The sequence below is a fragment of the Plecotus auritus genome (genome assembly GCF_963455305.1).
Source record: "Plecotus auritus genome assembly, chromosome: 11".
NCBI classification, from domain to species: Eukaryota; Metazoa; Chordata; class Mammalia; order Chiroptera; family Vespertilionidae; genus Plecotus; species Plecotus auritus.
Genome location: NC_137777.1, coordinates 54825827 through 54847121, shown reverse-complemented (window position 1 = coordinate 54847121; position 21295 = coordinate 54825827). Strand labels below are relative to the sequence as shown.

Genomic DNA, 21295 nt, shown 5'->3' with positions numbered 1-21295 from the left:
TCTGTAAGTCTGTTGTTTGGTTTGTTTTGTTCTTTAGATTCCACATATCAGGAGAATCACATGGCTTTTCTTTCTCTGACCCACCTCACTCAGCATAATCCCTCTAGGTCCATCCATGTTATTGCAGATGGCAAGATTTCATTCCTTTTTATGGCTAAGTCGTATTCCCTATCTTCTTTATTGATGGACACCTGGATTGCTTCCATATCTTGGCTATTGTAAATGTTGCAATGAACATGGGGGTGGGGTACACAGGCCTTTATGAGTTAGTGTTTTGGGATTGTAAATGTTCCAATGAACACAGGGTGCACAGGCCTTTATGAATTAGTGTTTTGGGTTTCTTCAAATACCCAAAAGTGGACTTGTTGGGTCCTTCTTTGTCTCATGTTATAGCCTTTGTTTTAAAGTCTATTTTGTCTGATATAAGTATTGCTACTCCTCTTTTTTTTTTCATTTACATTTGCATAAAATATCTTTTTACTTTCAGTCTGTATATGTCTTTTGATATGAAGTGGGTCTTATAGGCAGCATATGTAAGGGTTTTGTTTTCTTATTCATTCAGCCACCATGTCTTTTGATTGGAACATTTAATACATTTACATTTAAAATAATTGTTCATATGTAGTTATTGCCATTTTATTATTCATATTTTTTATCTTTTTTTTTCTTCTTAAAAGAACACCTTTTAACATTTCTTATAATACTGGTTTGGTGGTGGTAAACTCCTTAAGCTTTTCTTGTCTGGGAAACTCTTTAGCTCACCTTCAATTCTAAATGATAGCCTTGCTGGATAGATTAATCTTGGTTGTAAGTTGCTGTTTTTCATCACTTTGAATATTTCTTGCTACTCTCTTTTGCCTGCAAAGTCTCTATTGAGAAATCAACTGACAGTCTTAGGTAACTAACTGCTTTTCTCTTGTTGTTTTTAAGGTTCTTTGTTTTTAACCTTTGCCATTTCATTATGTATGCTGGTGTGGGCTCTTTAGGTTCACCTTGTTTGGGACTCTACACTTCCTAGTCTTGTATATCTTTTCCCTTCGTCAGTTTTGGAAGTTTTCAGTCATTATTTCTTCAAGTCGGTTCTCAATCCCTTCTGACACCCCCATGATGCAAATGCTGGTAGGCTTCATGTTGTCTTAGAGGCCCCTTAAACTATCCTCTTTTTTTTTTTTAATTCTTTTTTTCTTTTTGCTGTTCTGACTGGGTGTTTTCTCTACCTTGTCTTCCAAATTGCAGATATGATCCTCTCCTTCATCTAATATACTGTTGATTCCCTCTTAATGTATTCTTCACTTCAATAATTATAGTCTTCATTTCTGACTGGTTCATTTTTTCTATCTCCATTTGTATGTTTCCTATCTCTTTGTTGAAGTTCTCACTGAGATCATTGAGCATCCTTATAGCAAGTGTTTTGAACTCAGCATCTGGTAGATTGCTTGTCTCCATTTCGTTTAGTTCTTTTTCTGGAATTTTGCTTTGTTCTTTCATTTGGGACATGTTTGTCTCCTCATGTTGGGGGACTCTTTGGGTTTGTTTCTATGTATTAGGAAGATGTGCTACATCTCCCAGTCTTGGCAGTGAGCCTTATGTAGTAAGCATCCTGGGGGGGGGGGGGGGTCAGTGGTAACCTGCCTGTCAACTGAGTCAGTGCTCCAGATGTGCCCCCTGTGTGGGTTGTGTGTGCCCTCCTATTGTAGCTGAGCCTTGATTACTGCTGGCACCTCAATAAAAGGGATGGCCCCTCAGGCTGACTGGCTGCGAGGGATGGCTGTGACTACAGCAGAGGAGCTGCTGTGCAGAGGCTGATGCCAGGCAGCAGGATTCGCTGTGTTGGGGCTCTGGTGCCTGCTGAATCCACCTTTGGGTGTAGGATTCATCTTTACAATTCCAGCCCCTAGCTTAGTTTTCAGTCTTTACTAACTATTCAATAAATGTGTTAAAAGAAGATTTACAATTAATAAAACAATTAACCCAGTAAAATTAGTTAGGGTGATTTTAAAAAATGTATGTTTAAAGCGTAGAACTAAAACTTTAATAAAATTAAAATATTATAAAGAAAATTCTGCATAAGTGAGACTATAAACCAGCTATACCCTTTCCCATCTTTGCCCTGCTAATTCTGACCTCCAAGTACACTGCCACCTAACCAATGCGATTTCACATCCACAACCCAAAATAAACGCTCAATAAAAATATGTCCAGTAGATGGATTGATGGATGCTAGGAAGAGAACCAAGATGGTAGCATAGGTAAACACTGGTACTCGCCACCTCCAAAACCACATCAAAATTACAACTAAAATACAAAACAGCCATCATGCAGAACCCCCTGAAAGCTGGCTGAATGGATGTCCTACAACTAGAGAAGTAAGGAAGAAAGCACACTGAGACTTGTAGGAGGGGCAGAAGCATGGAATGGGCTGGTCCAGCACCCATGTGTGGGAGATAGTCTATGCAGAGGCTGCCCATGAGGAGCAAGGGGTCCAGCCCCACACCAGACACCCAGCCCAGGGTTCTAGAGCTGGGAAGAGAAGTCCCCGCAACTACAGGCTGTAAAAACCAGCGTGGATTGTGGAAGCTGCTGGAATCCCAGGTGTTCCTCTTAAAGGGCCCACACACAAATTTACACAGTCCTGCTTCTTTCAAGCTCCAGTGTCAGAGGAGGACCCAGACACATTCAGGGAAGAATGTGTGTGCATCAGGGCAGGAACTCAGAGGCAGCTTTCTCCCAAACTGGGGTGCTCCCAGGGGTCATTGATCCTGTACTTGGACCTCCCCTGTTGCAGGGCTGACTGACAGCCATATATGAGTCTTCATCAGCCTGGAATATACTGTTTGCTCCACGCTGGGGATTCCCTGAGACCCTACCCCATCCAATTTGCAGCCCTACCCAAGCTGTTTCCAACTGCTTTTCCATATGAATGGCCTGTCCTGGCTCCAGCTTCAGACTTTGCTAAAATCTCTCCAGCTAGTGACAGCATGTCCCAAACTTATCAATAAAAGGCCCATGGAAAAAACCAAGATGGCGGCATAAGGTATACACCTGTACGTGCTGCCTCTCACAACCACACCAACACTACAACTAAAAGACAAAACGACTATCACCCAGAACCACGGGAAAGCTGGCTGAGTAGAAGTTCTACAACTAGAAGGAAAGAAAAAAGCGCACTGAGACCGGGTAGGATGTGCAAAGGCACGGAAAAGCAGAGGTACCGAGGTGCACGAATCGGGCTGGTGACTGGGTGCGCTGTTTTTTTCAATCGGGAAGGAGACACAAGCTCCCGACTGATCTGAACTCCAGTTTCCGGTGAGACTCTGGGGACCCAGACTCCTACGGGGAGAAGCTGGACTGTCTGGCATCAGGTTGGAAAGTGAAGGTGGCTTTCTTGCAGAGGTGCTCGCAGGAATCATTGTTTACTGTGCTGGGGCGCGGGACACGGGGACGCGGAAACGCGAAGACGCAGAGATGGCTGACTGGCAGCCATCGCTGTTTGCCACGCCCTGTTGATTCCCTGAGACCCTGCCCCACCCAATTTACAAACCCACCCAAACTGTGCGCAGCGGCTTTTGCATATGAATGGCCTGCCCTTTTGCAGCTTAACCTAACAAACTGCAGCTGGGTCAGGCAGCTCCAAAACTTCCAAACCCCAAACAAAGAGGAGAAACCTACAGATCTCCCTGTAGCTCCTGCTGGGTGGCCTCAGACAGTAGCTGACTTGCACCCCATTGGAGATCCAGGAGCCAGTGTACCTAGTGGTCAGTGTGAGACAACACCAGATTTCAACTCCTCACATACATAAGTGACACACTCAAGAGGCAGACTCAGTGAGCACCAAAGCCCCACTGAAGCAAGTCCTGCCCCATAAGGGTGTCTCCAGCACAGCAGTTCTTCCATTATAGACAGAGCGGGTCCTCACAGCCAATTGGCCTGGAGATCAATTCCTCCCAGTGTACCAACAGCAATCAAGGCTTAACCACAAGAAGACTGTGCACCCAGTCCACAAAGGGGTGCACCAAGAGTGTCCACCTCAGGTGATTGGGAAGGCGCCACTGGGCCCTATAGGTCACCTACCACACAAAGCCACTCCATCAACACAGGGAAGCAGCCAAAATGCGGAGACAAAGAAACATGTCACGAATGAAAGAAATGGAGGAAAGCAAACTACTGGATATAGAGTTCAAACCCACAGTTATAAGGTTACTCAAGAATCTTCTAGAAACCTCTGAGAAACTTAGTGAGACCTTCAAGGATCTTAATGAGAATGCCAAAAAATGGAAAAGGACCAGTCAGAAATTAAGTATACACTGTCAGAAATAAAGAATAATATACAGAAATTCAACAGTAGACTAGAGGACCCTAAGAAACAAACCAAAGATTTGAAATATGAGGAAGCAAAAAACACCCAACCAGAAAAACAAAAAAGAAAAAAGAATCCAAAAATATGAAGATAGTGTAAGGAGCCTCTGGGACAACTTCAAGTGTACCAACATCCAAATTATGGGGGTGCCAGAAGAAAGAGAGCAAAATATTGAAAACCTATTAGAAGAAATAATGACAGAAAACTTTCCCTACCTGGTGAAAGAAATAGACTTACAAGTCCAGGAAGCGCAGAGAACCTCAAACAAGAGGAACCCAAAAAGGACCACACCAAGACACATCATAATTAAAATGCCAAGGGCAAAAGACAAAGAGAGAATCTTGAAAGCAGCAAGAGAAAAACAGTTAGTTACCTACAAGGGAACACCCACACGACTGTCAGCTGATTTCTCAACAGAAACTATGCAGGCCAGACGGGAGTGGCAAGAAATATTCAAAGTGATGAACAGCAAGAACCTACAACCAAGATTACTCTACCCAACAAAGCTCTCATTCAGAGTTGAGGGTCAGATAAAGAGCTTCACAGACAAGAAAAAGCTAAAGGAGTTCATCACCACCAAACCAGGATTATATGAAATGCTGAAGGGTATTTTTTAAGAAGAGGAAGAAAAAAAAGGTAAAGATAAAAATTATGAACAACAAAGTGACAACAAATACATACCTACCAACAAGTGAATCTAAAAATCAAGTAAATAAAAATCTGATGAACAGAATAAATTGGTGAATATAATAGAATCAGGGGCATAGAAAGGGAGTGCACTGACAATTCTCAGGGAGAAGGGGGTGTGAGGGGTGCTTGAAGAGATTGGACAAAAATCTTACACCTATGGATGAGGACAGAGGTGGGGGTAAGGGCATGGGGCGGCGGGGGCGGGGGGGGGAATCGGGTGGAGGGGAGCTATGGGGGGAAAAAAGAGGAACATCTGTAATAATCTGTACAATAAAAATTTATTTTTTAAAAAGAAGGAAAGATAAAGACTAGAAATGAAGCAAGTTAGTGGCAAGTTGGTATGTATATAGGAAGCTATAATCATATGATTCCTCCTCAGGGGAAGAGAAACAGAGTCTCAAGAGGCACCCACAACTGAAGAAGACCAAACAAAAATAAGGAGAGAGAAGAGCATGAGGAAAAGAAGAACACAGAGAGCTTGAGTTGTGGAAATTAACTCGGAAAGGAAAGCTCATGCAATTAAAAATTCTCAAACACTAAAATCAGTCTTGGGATACAGTCAGTGGACGTTAGAATACTGAAAAGGATGAGATTTACCTTTGTTGCTATCACAAAAAATTATACATACTTTAAGAGGACTTCCCCTGTTTAAGAGCATACAAAAGATTTTTTTTTTTTAATTATGACTAGTTATTCTATCCGATGACATTCTTCAACAAAATGTAACCAAAGTTAAAAATAAATAAATAAATAAATAAATAGCCCATGACCCAGCACTAGCACCAGCCTGCCTTGCTTCATAGCTGGGCCTCTCCTGGGCATTTCAAAGCCCAAAACGAATAGCAAATAGCAGCTGTCTGCAGATCCCTCTGTAGCTCCTGCTGGGTGGCCCCAGGCAGTGACTGACTTTGCACTTCCCTGGAGGCCCTAGAGCCAGTGGACCCAGTGGACAGCTTCAGACCACAGCAGATTACAACTCTACACATCTATAAGCAACACACTCAGTGAGCACCAAAGCTCCACTGAAGCAAGTCCTGCTCTACAGGGGTGTTTCCTGCACAGCAGCTGTAGTCACAGCTGGTCCTCACAGCCAATTGGTCTGGAGGTCAATCAACTCCTCCCAGTGATGCCAACAGCAATCAAGGCTCAATTACAAGACTGTGCATATAGCCCACACAGGGGCATACCTAGAGTGCCCAGCTCAGGTGACTTACAAAAATACAAAGATAGTGTAAGGAGCCTCTGGGACAACTTCAAGTGTACCAACATTCACATTATGGAGGTACCAGACACCTACAGGACACCTACTATACAAGGCCACTCTATCAATTCCAAGAGTTATAGCAGTTCTGCCTAATACATAGATAGAAACAAACACAGGGAAGCAGCCAACCTGTGGAGACAAAGAAACATGTCACAAATGAAAGAAATGCAAGCAAGCAAACTATTGGATACAGAGTTCAAAACCATAGTTATAAGGTTATCCAAGAATCTTTATGAGACTTTCAAGGATCTTAGTGAGAATAACAAAGACATGAAAAAGACCAATCAGAAATTAAGCATACACTAACTGAAATAATTTACAAGGATCCAACAGTAGAGTAGATGATTCCAAGAATCAAATCAACGATTTATAATATGAGGAAGCAAAAAACACCCATTCAGAAGAGCAAAAAGAAAAAAAGAATACAAAAATACCAAGATAATGCAAGGAGCCTCTGGGACAACTTCAAGTATACCAACATTCATATTATGGAGGTATCAGAAGGAGAAGGGAGAAAGCAAGATATTGAAAACCTATTAGAAGAAATAATGACAGAAAACTTGTTCTACCTGGTGAAAGAAATAGACTTACAAGTCCAGGAGATACAGAGAACCCCAAACAAGAGGAACCTAAAGAGACCCACACCACAATACACCATAATTGAAATGCCAAGGGCTAAAGACAAAGAGAGAATCTTAAAAGCAGCAAGAGAAAAACAGTTAGTTATCTACAAGGGAGCACCCATACGACTGTCAGCTGATTTCTCAACAGAAACTATGCAGGCCAGACGGGAGTGGCAAGAAATAGTCAAAGTGATGAATAGCTGACCTACAACCAATATTACTCCACCCAACAAAGCTCTCATTTAGAGTTGAGGGTCAGATAAAGAGCTTCACAGACAAGAAAAAGCTAAAGGAATTCATTACCACTAAACCAGTATTACATGAAATGTTGAAGGATATTCTTTAAGAAGAGGAAGACGAGGAAGAGGAAGAGGAAGAGAAAGAAGAAGAAGAGATAAAAAATATGAACAATAAAATGGCAACAAATACATATCTATCAACAATCAAATCTAAAAATAAAAATAAACGAACAAGAAATCTAACAAACAAAATAAACTGGTGAACAAAATAGAATCAGAAGCATGGAAGCATGGAAAAGACTGACAAATCTCAGAGGGAAGGGGGTGGGGGAGGGGTGGGAAGAGATTAATCAAAGAGCTTACCTATGGACACAGAGAATAGGGTGATGAAGGCTTGGGGTGGGGCAGGAACCAGGTGGAGGGTGCAGTGGTGGGAAAAACAGGGGACATCTGTAATACTCTAAACAAATAAGATTTAAAAATTTAAAACAAATAAACAAAAATATCCAGTAAAAAAGTAAAAGATAAATGTTATATAAAATGCTTGTTTGACTTATTAAATACTCAAATGGCCAAAAGTATATAAACAAGAGAAAAGTTCATTAGACATGGGACATTCTCTAGCTTAATTATTCAAAATAATTCAGAAGTCATATACTAATCCCCAAATTTTACATCAATTGGATTTTTCTAAAAGTCTTGGGGAACTATGGCTGCTTAGAACACAGCACAAATGATCCCACAGAAACATTGTAAACGCTAGTGAGCTATCAAGACCAAGCCACAGAAGCCTACCAGACCCATCCCAGCTGAACCACTTGCATGGTACAAGGAAACCTATTGTTCCACAGAGATGTTTCAGGGCTGCCACAAATACTTATTTATGTGCATATGCATTGCTCCCGCAAAAATCAGAGCAAAATTCCAAAAGAAATTTCTGACAGAGAAAAAGCACTTGGCATGGTGCCTGACACATAGTAAACACTCAATAAATTATACCTATTTTTATCCAGAATCCCCAATCCCACTTTTGTGTTCATCACTGCATACTAATTGTAAATTCCAAAAGTATAGCACAAATCCTCAACCAAGGCATCCACTTGCCTGCCTCACAGCCTGGTGCCCACAAGGGTCTGATACATGTCTGCTAATGAAGGACCCCTAGTGCCAACCGAATCTCAAAACAACAAGCAGGCTTTAAGCCAAAAAGCCTCATTTAGTTTTAGGTGGTTTGTTCAATGAATTACCATACTTCTCAAATTGACTTTTTTTGTTTAAAATTGTTATCAAGATGGGAAAAAGGTACAGAAACTCATATAGAAAATACTCCTCCAAGAGCTACCAGTTTAGATAACACTTCTAGGCAAAAGCAGCCTTGTTAACTGGCTGGTAAGGCATCTGAATTCTCAGGCCTGGGTCACCTTATTAAAGAATGAGTGGAGTCCTAGCCGGTTTTGCTCAGTGGATAGAGCATCGGCCTTCGGACTGAGGGTCCCAGGTTTGATTCTGGTCAAGGGCACATGCCCGGGTTGCAAACCCGATCCCCATTAAGGGGCATGCAGGAGGTAGCTGATCAATGATTCCCTCTCATCATTGATGTTTCTGTCTCTTCCTCTCCCTTCCTCTCTGAAATCAATAAAGAAATATGTTTTTTTTTAAAAGAATGAATGGAGCACAAAGCACATGGTACTTCCTAGATTAGGATTAGCTGACTAAAGCCACTGCATGTTTCATGAAAACATGAAATAGTGGCAATCATCCATAATCACACAACCTAACTCACAACTGCTTTCATTTTATACTATGATATTCCTCAATACACATTTTTTCTTACAAAGTTGCAGTCCTAGTGTACAAATAATTTTATTTTCTATTCCTTACCCTCCATTTACAGTAAGAACTGCCCATTATGAACTTGATTGATCCCTTGGCCAACATCAGAGCAGTTTAGGCTTACAGTTGTAAAACACAGGTCTGGCAACAATATTCTAGAAAGCCACAAGATGGTGATGTTGCTCAAAAAATGCATCTCTAAAAAAATATATAATTAAATACATCATACCAATTTTCCAAAAAACAAGTTTTCCTTCATTATAAGTAAGGGTTGTCAAAAATGTCTGTACTTTACTAGAAAGCATTAGCAAGGAGGGAAATACGTTTATCAAACTTAGCAGCAACTACTCTAATTTTAAAGGTAAACAGATATGGTCCCTAAATACAAAACAAAAACGCAGGACTTGACATTATTATTGTCTTTTATCATACTAATCTCTCCTTCACTTCCTGCTCCATCACCTTCCTCCTCAGGTCATAATAAAAAAATGAAATATGTTTTTACTTCTCATGCACTGGACTTTATTTTTCATAATTATTGTTAATTTAGTGAGATGATTTCTATTTGTTTCAAAAGGATACTAAAATTTATTTACATCAACAAAGGAGAAGAATGCCAAAATGGTATCAGCAATGAGAATCAGATCATTTCATTCTAATTTGCTATAATTTCCTCAATTTCTTATAAGATGCAGCATTATGTTTACAATGGCAAAATACCAAAACTTTCCAAGCAAATATTGTTGCATTTGGCAATTTTCGCCAAGCCTCAGTAGACAACAGGTTTTCCACTCTTGTGCTGCATGTCAATTAAGAAGCTTCAAGTATCACTGAGCATCTGAAAATGTGGGTTTCAAACATACGGAACCCACTGGAGTAGCAAGGAGAGCTGTGTGGCTCCTCCCAGACGACGGAGCGCACCTATCTGAGACCACTGCACTCCCATGGGTGTCTAAGTGACAAAGAAACACAGCCAGTCTGAACCTGGAATCTGAGTCAGGTCTCGGACTCCAAAAACAGTAAGAACAACAGTGAGCACTTTACTGGGTTCCTATTGTACAAAGAAACAATCTCTAATGTCAACCGTTAGCCTCGGAGTCTTTAGTGTTCTTACTGACAGAGGGAAACTGGGTTTCAGGAACTCAAAGAGCCCAGGGCTACAAGACTAGTGACTCAGGATTCTGAACCCAGAATTCTTGGGCTCAAAGCCAACGCTCTTTCCACTGCATCTGCACTGCAAACAGACTATAAAACAAGAAATGCTGAGCTAAACCCAGGCCTTAAGCTGAACTGTTGGTCATGTCAGTCACATGTTATTATTCTCTTATTTTTTACACTTAAGGATTCACAGTAGGGTGGTTTTGTGGGGCTTTTAGACCTAGCTATTGGAAACGCTTTTTCTTGTGGTTGAGAGACAAAGAACAAGTAGTCTTAAAAAAGATAATGTGTAAAAGTGTGGCACATGAACAGGGAGAGGAGGTCAGCTGCAGGGATTGTTTAAGAGATCATTTCCATGTGTTCTGGAAAAAACATGGGGGGCAACATACCATTCTTACTTTGCAAAGATCAAACTTCACATAATTACATTATACAATCTCGTATTTCAAAACGACACAAACATTTCCGTAAGTAATAGGTCATTTGTTTCTAAGTTTGGTATTTTAAGGACATAATACTTGCTTACCAGACGTTTTTCCCTTCAAATCCGAAGTTTTTAGTGTTTTGATATTCTTCAGACACCCGTGCTGGCTGCCTCAGGATGGCAGACAGCAGCCACAGCAGCCGGGCTGAGGCTGCGAGGGGGCCACCTGCGCAGGGACAGGAGCGCTCGTGTCAGGCCTGCGGGCCAGTCGCTGTCCTCTGCATGGCACTGGTCGCCCGAACACTTCCTGGCGTTTGCAAATACATTAAGAATTCTAATCTGCCAGCATTAAGTAGCCATGGAGACCTGCTAACCCTTCAATTCCTCGCCCTGGAAGAGCAGAGCGTGCCGCATGAGGTGCCCGGGAGACAGCTGTCAGAGGCCTAGGCCCTGGGTCCAGGTTCCACCTCTAGCAGCTGCGTGCATGCCACACTGCTGTGGGCCGCACGAGGATGCTGACACGCGGGGAAACCAGCACTGCTTCCAGCATCGGGACCAGCGACTCCCCTGGCTCGGGCACCCGCTCTGGCCCTAGCTCCTCCACAGCCCTGGCCACGCTCACCACGCCCACACCGCAGAGACGGCAGTGCCGGCCACGCTGCAGACCCCATGTCTGCAGCAGAGTCAGGTCCAAGTTACACTAGGCACCTGAGAGGAATACACGACTGCTGAAGTTTTTGTTATAAATACATAATTTCAAGATATTTTAAAGCTACTCAAGTAGCAGACATAGAGTGTTAATTTACGATTTACAAATACTCTTCCTAAGAACTTTAAAGCATGCTGCTAAGTGTAAACTTACATCTTAGAGGCAAATTTATAATTCAAAACACAATCTTCCCAAAATGAGAAAATCAATTAAAAGGCTAAAATTTTACTCCTAGAATACTTTTTTCCCTCAAGCATTTCTTCTCAAGTTTAAAATACAGCAGAGCCCAGGCAGCGTGGCTCAGGGGCTGAGCATCGACCTATGAACAAGGAGGTCACAGTTCAATTCCTGGTCAGGGCACATGCCAGGTGTGCGGGCTCAGTCCCCAGTGGGGGGCGTGCAGGAGGCAGCCAATCAGAGATTCTCTCTCATCATTGATGTTTCTATCTCTCTCTCTCTCTCCCTTCTTCTCTGAAATCAATAAAAATATATATTTAAAAAAATAAAGTAGAAATACAAGAACACAATCCTTTATCCACAAATCCAATAAAATCCCAAAAGCTATAAAAACTCAAGTTCCTTCATAACTTATTTGGTGGCAAACTCTGACCAGAAATGTGGTTACTCTGTGTCCTTATTTACAACACCTAAACATCTGCCAAGGGAAGCGCAGGATGCTGCCGAGACTTTCCTGGGGTGCTGAGTAACACAGCACATGAAGTGTGTTCCCTTTCTGAGAGTAAGAAATAATAATCCTGAAAACATGCCTGCCATCAATGACAAGCTATATGAACCCATCTAGTGAATATTTACTGACTACTGAGTGCCAGGTTTAAGGCACACAACAGATAATTTTACTGCCACTTTACATGTGAATACTGCCTACAAATGCTATAACGAGGGCTCTTCCTAAAGTGCACTTGACCGAGCTCACTCAGCCAAGGGCCAGAACTCACAACTGGGTTTGTCTACTTTAAAGCCTAAGCACTTTATTTTTTAATATGTTTTTATTGATTTTTTTAGAGAGAGAGAGGGTTAAGAGAGAAACCTAGGTATGTGCCCTGATCAGGAATCGAACCGGCAACCTTTCGGAAAACCTAAGCTCTTTTGACAGCCAACACTTTAAAGGAAAATTGATCACAAAGAAAGTTTTTAAAAAGTTGTAACGACCAAAACTTTTACCCTAGGAAAATGAAATTCCTGAGCACCATGTACACTTCCATTCTGGGTATTCACATTTAAACATCAAACCGCGTTTCACCACTCAGGACAAAGAGAGAGGAGTTTATTTTATTGTTTTCTCCCCAAAGCACTGGCCACAGAGTCAGTGTAAACACACCAACAATGGGCCCCTCAAACCAATGCCAACTAACCCTTTCCCCTCCCACGGAGACAGTCAGGGGTTGGCCTGGTTTTGGGTTGTTGTTTATTACCACAAAACGTACTAATGCCAGAAAAATATGGTTGCTATAAACACAGGTTAAGTTTTTCCACTAACAGCCCCAGCTGAAGGATCTGCCATTGCAATGACAGCTGTGATCACGGGACTGAAGAGGGTTTAAGTGACACAAACACAGACTGTCACTACTGCTGTCCTAAGCAAGCCTTAGAGAAAAGTTTCATGTTGTGGGGTTCCTTCATTAATGGATTTAGAACTTAGACCATTTCTCCTGACTTTCTTCCCAGGCTGAGGCCCTCCTACGCAGTGGTGTTCCCCCAGCAGACGGAGCATGGCATCCACCTCCTACCACCTGAAGACCACATGCTGACCAGACACACTTCACTCAGAGTCTCCATTTTTGAGGAGCTTATCTTAGCAAAGAAAAAGGCAGATTATTTGCTCTCTAATCACTATGTCTAACTTAGCTGCTTCCACCGGCATTTTTAAAAGTGGATGTCAGCATTCCAAGGAGTCTCTTCTCCTGCAGCAGGGTGCTGTCGGGAGCAGGGCCGCCCTGCCTGTTCCTGACGGAAACCGCCCTGCATCGGCTCTGGAGTCTCTTCGGATAGGTCCTGGGCACTCACCTTAAGCCCCTTTAAACATCTGGAAGGTTTAGGTGTGAAGATCTCTGTTTACATGTCACACGTGTGCTTCATGGGCTATAGAGTAGAAAGTGTCTCCGAGAACACCAGAATCCCAGCTAACAGACTCCGTTTCTAATAGCACTTCTCAAAGGAACGCGCGCCTGAGCTATTTGTTAAACGTGAAATTCCTGAGCCCTGCTGTCAAGGACCACCCCGCAGACCTCGAAGGGAACCAACCCTCCCATGCTCGCACACACCCAGAGGACTGTGACGATGGGGGCCGCAGTGCCTCCTTCCGGACCGCACAGCTCCCCTCCCACCCCTGTCCGTTCTGCCACGTGGGGTTTCTTTCTCAGATTCACTTCGGCAACTTCCTTCTTACGAGGTGAGATTTAATATGCAGCTCTGCTCATGCCAAAACAACTGTCCTTGAGAAATGAGCGCATCCCGGGAAAGTGGACTTACTTTAATTTCACCTTATGTATAATAAGGAGTTCTAAGCATAGGAATGGTCTATGGGCTGCTCATGTCCCAGGAACCATACTTTCTGCTTTCCAACATTATTTCAATTAACCCTTAGGAAAACCCAGCAAGAAAGAGGTTCTTGACATTTTCCTAAGATGAAAGTGAGGCCACGGCCCGGAGGCAGCGCTGAGGGATCAGCACCACCTTACGATCAAGCCACCACTCTTACCCAAGGACAGCCGGCTCATTCTTCAACTGTAAGAGTAGAGTCCATTAGTTCACCTACTTTTAAGGTAAAGTATGTTCTAATTTATAAAGTAAGTTCACTGAACTACCCCTTCCTCCCCACACTAACCAAACGCAGAGAGAGAGCAGGGCTTGCTGGCACGTGGGGCTGCTACACAGGCAGCACACGTCTTCAGCCAGGACTCACCCATGTGCTCCCGCCAGCCTCTTTACTCATGACCATGAGCTACCAAACAGCTCTCAGAAGACTTGTTTTCCTTAGAGAAGTAAAAGCTTCACGCCCAGGACTGTCAGCGCGAGGACATTTTTAAACTACGGAGTAACTTACAGCAAAGGAGAGCCCTCCAGAACTGCGTCCAGTAACTCTATCTGCCCTCCTCAGCGCCCAGCCCTTCCTATTTACAAGGTCATGTTTCTCAGTCCTGTCAGGCAGCAAGCTCCTCCCACAGCAGCCCATGTGCTCGGTTCAGAAATGTGCAGACCGGCACGCGTGGGCATGACGTGCTCCCAAAGGGCCCCGAAGCTGCACCCGTGTTTTGTGCATGAGATGTGTAGCTGCATTACTGCACTCAGGAGTGATGAGAACAACAAGACACTCGGTTCCTTCATGCCAGTCAGCCCGAACATCATTTAGAAAACCCGAACTTAACAAAAGCTGCTACTGAGACTGAAATAGAGTGATAGTCACAGAAAGACAAGTGATGGAGATGAGGGAGAAAAACCTGGCTGACAGAACGGGACGGGCATCACCGTATTCCTTGGGTTCCCTAAGGAGGGCCAAGTTCAAAGCACTAAAAGCACCAGGCAGCTCAGGTCTCGCTCCCCAGAGTTCCCCAGCAGCCCCGTTATGTAATACGCAGGCTACAGCTGCCTGGTGCAATCCTGGGACGCACACCCTTGTCTGGTCCTGTCCACTGGAACCTGGGCTGACCTGTGACTTGCTGTAACCAACAGAATGTGGCAGAAAGGATGCTGTGCTGATTCCAAGCCTATGGCTTAAGGAGGTCTGGCTACTTCTGCTTCTGCACTCTGTGAGCCCTAAGCAACCAAGTAAGGCCAGCCATCCTTCTGCAAAGGCAGGGGGCCTGAGACAACAAGACGGTATGGTACAAGCCTCGTCCCGTGCACTGGAGGGTCACTGGTTTATGTCCTGGTCGGGGCACATGACGGGGCTGCAGGCTCATTCCCTCGCAGGGGCGTGCAGGAGGTAGCTGATGGATGTTTTGCTCTCACATCCATATAGAGAGTGTTTCTCTCTCTCTCCCTTCCAATCTCTAAAAATCAGTAAGAAATGTTTTTTAAAAAGACTACATGGGACAAGAGGAAGAGAAACAGAAAGACAGAGACTAGCACGTGCTGAGCGGCCAGCTGAACGTGTCCATCAGAGTGACCACAGCAGAACTGCTTCAATGAGCCCAGCCTGGCAGCCTGGGACAGTGAAGCTGTGAGCAAAATACAAAAACAAAACAAAACAAGCGGCCGTCTAAGTCATCCGTTTTTGTTAGATAGCGATACACAGCCAACACAATGCTCACGGGGCTCCCTGCGTTTTTGCATGATTTTCTCAAAACCCAGAGAAAAGGAGTGTAGTTGCAGACACACTTCCCTTCATTGCGCTTCACAGGTGGTTTCCACTGAAGACAAGACCCTCCACCGGCAAAAAGATTACAACTCCCTTTACTGTGGTGTCTGGAACCAAACCCACAGAAGCTCTGAGCCGTACCTGTCACCGTAACTCCACACAGTCACACAATCCCAGAAGATGAAGTCTGTGCCTTCTGCCCTTCCTGACAGTGGCTCCACAGACCGAGTCCCAGGATAGGCCTCGCGGGCCACCGCCGCACCGGGCCCGTGCCTGGCAGTGCCGACCTGCAGTGGGCACACCAGCATGTGCTGGGAACCAACAGGTCTTAGGAATGTTGAGACAAAGGCTAGTCTTCCTTATACACCAGGAACTATTAAACTTACGGTTTTACATAATTTATTCCCCAAAAAGCTGTTTAAACACGAATTCGAAGTATATACTAACATTTTTTATTTTATTTTTAGTATATATTTTTGTTGTTGATAATATTACAGATGTCTCCCATTCCCCCTCCCCTTTAACCTCTACCAACAGTTTTTTAATAGTAAATCATTTTTTTAATGACTAAGCTTTTTATGTAAAGGTAAAAATCATGAAATACCATGATATAGACTTCTGGAAATCAGATCCTGATTTATTTGCTCTAACAATACAAATGTTCAGGCTTTTATAAAAGAACAAACTTCACCTGTAGCAACTGCATTAAAATCCGTAAGTTCTCAAAAGGAAACTAATACCTACTTTTCACAAGTATATATTTTCAGATGAGAAATCAACTTTTGCTTTTCCTTGACAGCAAGATAACTATTTTGTGATAAATTCTTACACATTTCAAAATTACCTACCAAAGCCACTGCAATGAGATTACCATTTTAACAAGAAGGAGGAGACAGACAAGTTCAGATCCACACAGCACAAAAGTGTAACAGATTCCAGACAGGTAACTGCAGACTCCTGGCCCCAGCCTTCAGTTACCGCTGCACTGAGTCAGTGGGAAAAGAATACTGACCTAGGAACAAAATGGGTTATAATGCCCGTTCTATTTTAGCCATTGACTAGTCAATACTCTGGAATTTAACCTTTTTAACTTATTTGAGCCTCAGTGTCTTCTTAAAAGCAATGACACTCCTGATATACCTCCTGCTCGTGGTCATGAGAACCAAATGGCACGTGTGCATCGCATCAGGACTGTGGAAGTGCAGCGCTACATCACTCGTCCTGAGGCCAGCAGAGCAGAGGGTCATGGGCAGTGCTTCCTCAGGTGCTCCTCCTCCACGTTTTATACCAGGTACTTCAGAACACATTCCACATCAACACCAATTTACTGTTTTTTCTAATCCTTGTCATAATTACATATTTTAATAGAGTAAAAAAGACCCATCTCTTTCTAATAATTATGGAATTAAAGTTTCTAGAGCTATAAAAGATACTAAGTAATAACTTTTTCTGATTCTACCAAGAAGACATTCCTACAGATGCAGAAAAGTCAACTGTTTACTAATCAAATTATGCTGTAACCATACTGGGGAGAGTTAACGACATAATCCAATGAGAAAATGCACTAGGTCCCAGCCCTTCATTTATTTTGTAAAGTTTACATTTTTACTTGGTAAAGCCTTCCTGAATGGAGGACAGGAGTGATGTAGGGCATACCTGGATAGAGAAAAGAAGTTCTTAAAGTTTCTAATTTCACTTATGTCTCTCCCCACCCCCACTCCCGAGTCCAGACAGAGACACAATGGAAATGAGGAAATGACTGGCCTGATACCTGCTGTCCACACGCCCAACTCATCCCTCAGCCTCACCAGCGCGGTGGCACCTGGAAACGAGACAGGTCCTCAGACAGTCCAAGGACAACCTAAGAGCCAAGAGTCACACACTGTTAGCAACTGGAAGGAACCTCCCAGGACTGTCTAGTTCTCACTGAGGAGGTCACTTAAAGGCAATAACTACACCCATGATGGCGAATCAGTTGCAAACATCTTTACACGAGAAAGAAATCAACTCCCATTCCATCTTACCCACTTGCTAATTGAAATACTTAGGACAAATCATTTAACCTCTTGGGGTAGTTCAGTGGTCGGCAAACTCATTAGTCAACAGAGTGGCAAACCGCGGCTCGTGAGCCGCAGTTTGCTGACCACTGGGCTAGTTTGTTCTATAATATAGTAGCAACTAACATAAGTTAGTCAAAATCCACTGTAAACCACAATACAAGTGTCCCAAGTGGATGTACAGCATGCCTCTGCAGCAGGGCTTCTCAGAAGTGAAGGGAAGAATGTGACGGTTCCATTGTTGTAAACCCCCCAGTGATTCTGAGAGCTGCTTCCAGGCCAACCCCCGGCCCATGGGTCCCATGGACAAGCTTCAGGTAGCCCTCAGAGTCTGAAATTACAACCAGAAAACACAGGTGCATATGGCAATTTTCCAGGCAGATTCCTTTAAATTCACGCAGGTTTACTCGGCCCTAGAAGACCGAGAGCTGCTGCTGCAAAATGGCACACGTGCCGAAGAGAAAGCTTCTGGACGTGCCCGCCCGGCACCACCATTCTCCCAACGGCCTGGATCAGAGCCGTGGTCATTTTTACCCTCTTCATTTTCTCTCCCATCAGTTCTGTCTAATCCACTTCCCTCCTCCCTTCCTTTCCTATAATTATGGCCACAGCTCTGCCCCTCACTTCCTATTACCACAGCAACCAGAAGGTCTTTCTGCCTCCAAGTTCTCTCTACTTCAATCCACACTGCACAGCTGCCCAGCTTAACCCCTGAAAACAGCTTTAATCATTACATTCCCAACTCAAAGTCACCATCTACCCAAGCCAACGGCATTGGCCTGCATTCAAAACAATCACAAACTGGTCCATTTTCCCTTAGGGCTTTCTCACCCTCACTACTGGTACAAATACTTGATGTTCCACCCAATTACTGTGTCTCCCCCAATGTATGAACTCTGTGCTCCTCATCCCCTTTCTCTGCTGGGATGACCTTTCTTCAAGATTCTTAGTCATCCTCAAAACAAAGATTCCAGAAGCCAGGAAACCCCACCTTCCCAAGTGAGATGTGAGCTCTGCCGCCTGTGAATTTGAATTCTGCAGGTCCCTTAACTGTCTATTAGCACCAATGAGGCATGTGTGTATAGTCTTACCCACCTACCTAGTCCATGAAGGCCGTGACCATCCTCATCCTTATCTTTACCCAAACACCCCACACAGTCATGCAGTAGGTGCTTAATAACTGTGCAAAGCAGTAAAAGACATCTCAGACTTCTGGGGAGTGAACAGCAGAGACGACTCTCCCTTTGAAGGCAGAGACTTTATCCTCTATCACACCAGGCTTCCAAAGCAGAGCCCTTCCTCTCTGCTAAACCAGGAAGAACTCCTTGAAAATGCCAGTAAGTGCCCTGGCCTGTTTGGCTCAGTGGGTAGAGCATCGGCCTGTGGACTGAAAGGTCCCAGGTTCGATTCTGGTCAAGGGCACATGCCTGGGTTGCAGGCTCAATCCCCAGTGGGGGGCATGCAGGAGGCAGCCAATGATTCTCATCATTGAAGTTTCCATCTCTCTCTCCCTCTCCCTTCCACCCTGAAATCAATAAAAATATATTAAAAAAAAAAAAAAAAAGAAAATGTCAGTAAGCTACACCTGAAAGAATGATTCCGCACTACACACTTCTGAGCAGCTCCCAATACTTGGATACTACGTTTTCAACTTGAAAAAATATTATCTACTTATGAAAAGTGGTCATTTCCAGTGATAGCTAATTTACTACTTGATGGCTAAAAACCAGTCACACACATAACAGAATGCCTTTTTTAAAAAAGTGCATTTTGCTTTATAACACACACAGAGACTCAGTGCGACCGATAAGGTGGATTTACACATGAGTGAGGACTCTTGCGAAAACCTGCATACAAACTGCTCCCTGGGTGTTTCAGGTAAAAACACCGAAGGGGGAGAGACAACTTTAGACATCATTTTCTCCCACCACTACCACCGAGAGCATTTGAAAGCACACACTCCAATCCTTAGCACATCAGGCTGCACAAAAAGACACAAAACTCACCCAACAGAAAAAGAAAGCCCGGCAAGCCCCTGGAAGAGTAAAACTGTCAACAGGACAGACAGCGGTCTAGTCTGGTCACCAGGGCACGAAGGCAGGTCCACTCCCAGCCCACGGGGTAAAGAATGGACCGAAAGGACCGGGCACACACCAATCCCTCAACGGTGGCAAAACGAAATTAACGTCTAGGAAAGGACGGCAGGAGGTCCGAGTCAGAGAGGAGGATCAGCGAAAACTGCAAGGTCACTGGGACCTGGCGGGTCACGGGCAGAGGTGGGGTGCGCTGGGGCTGCAGTCAGTGGGACGGGGTGACACCGTGGGCGCCCGGCACCCCCCCCTCCCCGGGACGCGCTGTGGGGGGGCCGGGCGCGGGCAGGAAGTGCACCCGGCTTCTCCCGGGGGCAGGGGGCAAGGTGAGCAGCCGGATGGGCGCGCTGCGGAGTCACCGGGACACTCCGCTCGGCCCGTGCCAAGGCCACCCAGCAGCCCCGCGCCCCCGCCCGCAGAGGTCCGCCTGGGCCGAGCGCGCGGCCTCGGAGTCCTGCCCGCGCCCCGCCGTCCTCACCGGCTCCCGGCCTCGCTGCGGCGCGTCCCCGCGGCGGCGCTCAGCCCTCGGCGCCCAGGACCGCCATCTCGCCGCAGGCGCCGTCCCGCAGCCAGGCCGCCCGCAGCCGCTCGGAAGCGCTGCGGCCGCCGGGTTCCTCCCCGTCCCGCCCTGCCGGCCGCACCCCCTCCCGGGAGCGCGCCGCCCCGCCCGCCCACCCGCCGCTTGGTAGCGGACCCGCTGCCCCGAGCATGCGCACCAGGGCGCTCGCGACGCCGCCGGGGAGTCCGCTCCTCGGGTCTTCGGGGGCGCTCGGTGGACGCGGACCGCCAGCCAATGGGACATGGGGGCGGGGCCCGGGCCGTGGAGGGGCGGGGCCTAAGCGTAGTGGGTGTGGCCTTGGTTGTGGGCGGGGCCAGAGCCGCGGAGGGCGGAAACTGGGAGAGGCTCAGCAGGCAGGAGGTGCGTGCCGCTGACGTGACTTTCCGGCTGGGGCGGGACAGTGCGTCACCTCCAGGGAGGACCTGGCATGGCGTTCCTCTGGAACGCTCCACAGCAAAGGTAGGCTCCAAGTAAATACCCCTTGACCCGGCTGGGCGCTGGAGAACACATTGCAAGAGTAAATAACTGCATCAGCAGAGCACTACCAGCCAGTTGTCACTATGCACCAAGGCTTGCACCCGCCCCCCATGAGTAGGAAGACAAAACACTGAGCAAGTGCCCGGGTCAGTAATGTGCGGTAGGGCCTGGCATCCCCGTTTGTACAAAACACAGGTGCTGTTGGTTCCGTGTTGCTTTTAGACATAAGGCCACCCTGCAATGAAGTCTGTGGAGACCATGTTACTCACCAGATGACCTTGTCAACAAAAGGTCTCTGCCACCCAGCAAGTGCCAACAAAAGTCCCCAGTCTGGGGTGCAGTACAGGGAGAGACTTTATTCAGATGAACAGTTTGCCAGCTGAGGAGACACAACCACTGAAGGAAACCAAAGGCGTGCTCCTCCAGACTAGGGAGACACCCCTTATGTTATGTTCCTGCCCGGCCCCTGATTGGTCAACTTTATGCAAATGAAGAAT

General features: G+C 45.3%; 1 protein-coding gene across 9 annotated transcripts in view; it reads right to left on the bottom strand.

Moving 5' to 3' along the window:
- Positions 1-20558, bottom strand: part of WWP1 (WW domain containing E3 ubiquitin protein ligase 1) — an 89307-nt gene extending 68749 nt beyond the window's left edge. For 3 of the 9 annotated variants that reach the window (XM_080647163.1, XM_080647169.1, XM_080647170.1), the window contains exon 1: positions 20479-20558. The gene's annotated coding sequence lies outside the window, so the exon portion shown is untranslated. Of the gene's footprint in view, positions 1-10690; positions 10743-17386; positions 17477-20240; positions 20393-20478 lie in introns of those variants that run through there. The other 6 variants (XM_080647162.1, XM_080647166.1, XM_080647167.1 and 3 more) reach the window with 4 other exon arrangements.
- Positions 20559-21295: the final 737 nt, after the last annotated feature.